Here is a 4039-nt window from a genome sequence, read left to right as displayed (position 1 = left end):
AATAAAACTTAACATTTATTTCTCTCAATTAAACTAATACAAAACAGGAGAAGGAAAGAAAGAAAAACTTTTTAAAATTTAAAGGTGCTGTGATGATACTAACGGCAGTAGTATTAAATTCCCATAAGTGTATCCTAAATTGCTTTGGGATGATTCCCACTGGCGCCACCTAAGGTATCACTACCATCATATGAATTGTTCAGAGATAGACTTATATATATCGTTTAGGAAATGTTCCTTATTAGCGCTCTATAGGTGTAGCCTCTGCCGCTGGTGCGTCCGAGTGTTAGTGAGTCTGCAGTTTTCACTACTCAGACGCCAAATCTATCACACACCTAATTAAAAAGATGTCAAGCTAGAGCTCCCCCGACATGTTTCGCCACTAGATGTGGCTTCATCAGGGGATGGAGCTACTATCAACACGAGCGCTTCATAAGTAAATGCTTATACCTGTTCGGGGTGGGCTCTTAGTCATCCTCTGCCCTATCCCCATTCAGAGCTCGTGTGACAGCGTGATCAGCCTATCCGGTGCCTTGAAAGCTTCTCTTACGTCATATACTCGCGTCACCCCCTTCACGTGCGCATGCGTCGGTACTTAGAAGATTTTTTTCTTTTTTGTTGCTCTATGTGCCAATTACGCATGCGTCAGAACTTCTAATCACGTCCCGTTCAGAGACGTCTACTGCGCATATACAAGCACTTCTGTTGAGACCCCATTGAATAACGGCTATTATGCATACCCCTATACTGAGAGGTTATTACCTACAACTTCTTCAATATATTTCCAGATGTCTCTTAGGAATGTGTAAACTTTTTTACTTCCGATTATTTTTCTTTTTTTCTCTTTTTGGGTTTCTGGTGTGCATATCTTGGGGCATAGACTATATTCTCTGCTTATTAATCTAAATAGGGTATCCATATATGCGTCGACACTTTCAAGTTATATCATTATTGTCTATGTAGTCATGCTCGCCTGGCAGTCAGAATTTTGCCACATTATTCCTCACCATGTGTCACTGTTTATTTCTGAGACAATATTATGGCTTGTCGACTCTCCATATATATTGGGGACTTGATTCTTTAAAATCTTTAATTGTACAGTTTCTGATCTTCTTTTTATTATTCATTTTCTCCTCATTTTAGGGGGGAAGAAGAAGGGGAGAAGGGGCGTTTTTTCCAGAATACCGGAAGGATTAATTTTCTCCTTCCCTTTCTCCAGGTAAGTTAACCATATATTTGTATTTTTATTTTATTTATTTTTAATTATTTATATCCATGTTCATATCAATATTTGTACATTCAAAAAGTAAATTACCCTTATAGTTTCATTGAATAGTAGTATTATTGTATTAACTGTGGGATTTTTTGAGGTCTTTTGTTGGTATACTCTTTCTTTTTTCTCTTTTTTCTTTTTCCCTCCCCTCTTTCTTAATTTTTACTCTTACATAGAGAGAGGGAGGAACTTCCATTTCCTATATATACATCTATAGTCATATAAATGCCGTGAAGGAAAATCCTTCATTTAGTCCTTGTGGACTCATTGTATCCAGTCTGTGTATCCACCTAGCTTCACTCTGTAATAGTTTTTTATCAAGACTACCTCCTCTTGGTCCTAGGGATATTTTCTCTATACCCCAGAAGCGCAGTACTGTACTCTTGTTGTTATGAAAGTACTTGATGTGTCTGGCTATTGCTGTGTCTTTCCCTGTTTCTATGGTGCTTAAGTGGCCCGATATCCGACGTCGCAGCTCCTGTGTGGTTTTGCCCACATATAGTTTCGGGCAAGGGCAAGAAGCTAGATAGATTACCCCTTGGGTTTTACAGGTGATCAGTTGCCTTATCTCATACTCCTTTTTGTCCACAGGGTTGACATATTTTTTTATGCGTGGAACATACCTGCAGAAGGAGCAGTCCCCGCATGGGGCTGATCCACGATATCTCTCAGCTTTTCTGCCACATTTGGCTCCTTCTTCCATGAGGTGACTATGGACCAATTGATCCTTGAGATTGGGACCTCGTCTATATGTAACTGACGGATTGGTGCTAAGTACCATATTGAGATCTCTATCTGACCTTATTATGTGCCAGTGTTTTTTTAGGATACTATAGATTTCATTATTGTATCCATCAAAAGTCCCTATGCACCTGATGATCTCATTTCTTTTAGGTGGTGCCTCTTTTAAAAGATCTTCTCTCTTTGTTTTATTAGCTCGATTGTATGCTTTCCTCAGAGATCTTTTGGGGTAACCCCTTTTACTGAACCTTTGAAGCAGTTGTTGACTCTCCCGAAAAAAGGAGGCTTCATCCGAACAGTTACGACGTGCTCTCAGATATTGTCCTATGGGAATCCCTTTCTTAAGGGGAACTGGATGCCAACTGTCCCAATGCAGGTAACTGTTTGTCGATGTAGGTTTCCTAAAAACTTCTGTCACCAATTGGCCTCCTTCTGTTTTTCTTATTTTTAAGTCCAAAAACACTATTTCATGATCTTGAATTTCATGTGTATATTTCATGCCTATATTATTTCGATTTAGCGTCTGGACAAATTCCTGAAACTGTGTACGGTCACCATCCCACAAAATCAGGATGTCGTCAATATATCTGCCCCAAAATAAAATGTGGCAGACATAAGACGACATCCCCTCCGTAAAGACGTGACAATTCTCCCACCACCCTAAAAATAAATTTGCGTAGGTAGGGGCGCAAGACGTCCCCATCGCAGTGCCATTAATTTGTTTATAATATTGTCCTTGAAAGACAAAGAAATTGTGCTCTAAAATAAATTTAAGTGATAATAATACAAAATTATTGTGCCTAACAAAATTTTGGCTACGGGTGCTCAAATAATATTCAGCTGCGTGTATCCCCAGTGAGTGTTTTATGTTGCTGTACAGTGATTCGACATCGAGGCTAGCTAAAAAGGTGCCTTCTGTAATTGTGATATCGTTTATTTTAAGAAGGAGGTCTTTAGTATCTTTTATATAAGAGGGTAAGGTGGTAACAAAAGGTCGTAGGATTTGATCTATATATTCACTTAAGGCTTGTGTTAAATTATCATTGCCAGACACAATCGGTCTACCTGGTACTGGTTTTCTGTTCTTATGCACCTTCGGTAATGAATAGAAGGTAGAAATCGTGGGGTTTTTATTAAAAAGGTATTGATATTCTTCCTTAGTTATTATATTAGTCTGAAGAGCTTCCTGTAGTAGATTTTTCAAGTCATTCAAGTATTCTTTTGTTGGATCGTTAGGTAGAAGTTGGTACGTCTGTTTATCTTCTAAGATTTTTAATACCATATCTATATAGTCTTTGCGGTCTTGAATAACTATATTGCCCCCTTTATCACTAGGTTTAATTATGATCCCCTCATTTTTCTTTAGGGTTTCCAGGGCTTCTTGTTCCTGGGTGTTCAGATTTGGTTCGATATGTTCCTTCCTCATCTGCAATAATTTGATGTCCTGTGTGACCAGCTGTACAAAGGTCTCTATTTCATTAAATTGTGTGAATTGTGGTGTGGTTCTAGATCTAGGTTTCAAGGTCGAGAAGGGGGGGTCAGGTTGAATCTGATGACCCTCACTCTCCTTCTGTAAAGCTTCTAGCGTTTCTACACATCTCCTTTCCTTCTCATATAATGTACGAGCATCCTGTTCTTCTTTTTTATGTACCTTATGTAGGGCCAGTTTACGTGCGAAGAGGTTCACATCTTTGATCCAGAGGAATTTATCACATTGGGGGACCGGGGCAAAGGTAAGGCCTTTTGATAAAAGTAATTTTTCTGATGGTGTTAGAGTATAGTTAGATAGATTTATAATCTGTTTCTCATCTATTTCTTCATTTCGTGTCCTATCCTCTATTTGTTGTAGCCCCATCTCTCTCGGTCCCTCCGTTGGACCCCTGGTTGTCCTAAAAAAAGGGGGGCAATATTTGGGGTCCTCTCTCCCATGTTTGTTGAGGGGGGAGGAAGTGCCTGGGTAGATGTTTGTAGTGTTTGTGTTTGAAATACATTCTGTCCCTGGCCTGGAATCCCAAATGAAAAGGG

The 4039-nt window shown here is 39.2% G+C and overlaps 1 long non-coding RNA gene across 1 annotated transcript; it reads left to right on the top strand.

Moving 5' to 3' along the window:
• Positions 1-1158: 1158 nt before the first annotated feature.
• Positions 1159-3724, top strand: LOC122933237. The gene is made up of 5 exons (XR_006388395.1): positions 1159-1219; positions 1865-1979; positions 2210-2390; positions 3381-3480; positions 3675-3724. It is a non-coding gene; the product is annotated as an uncharacterized LOC122933237 (long non-coding RNA).
• The last annotated feature ends 315 nt before the right edge of the window (positions 3725-4039 follow it).

This window comes from Bufo gargarizans, chromosome 3, assembly GCF_014858855.1.
Source record: "Bufo gargarizans isolate SCDJY-AF-19 chromosome 3, ASM1485885v1, whole genome shotgun sequence".
Classification (NCBI taxonomy): domain Eukaryota; kingdom Metazoa; phylum Chordata; class Amphibia; order Anura; family Bufonidae; genus Bufo; species Bufo gargarizans.
The sequence above is the reverse complement of the archived record's forward strand: the minus strand, read 5'-3'. Positions and strand labels throughout refer to the sequence as shown.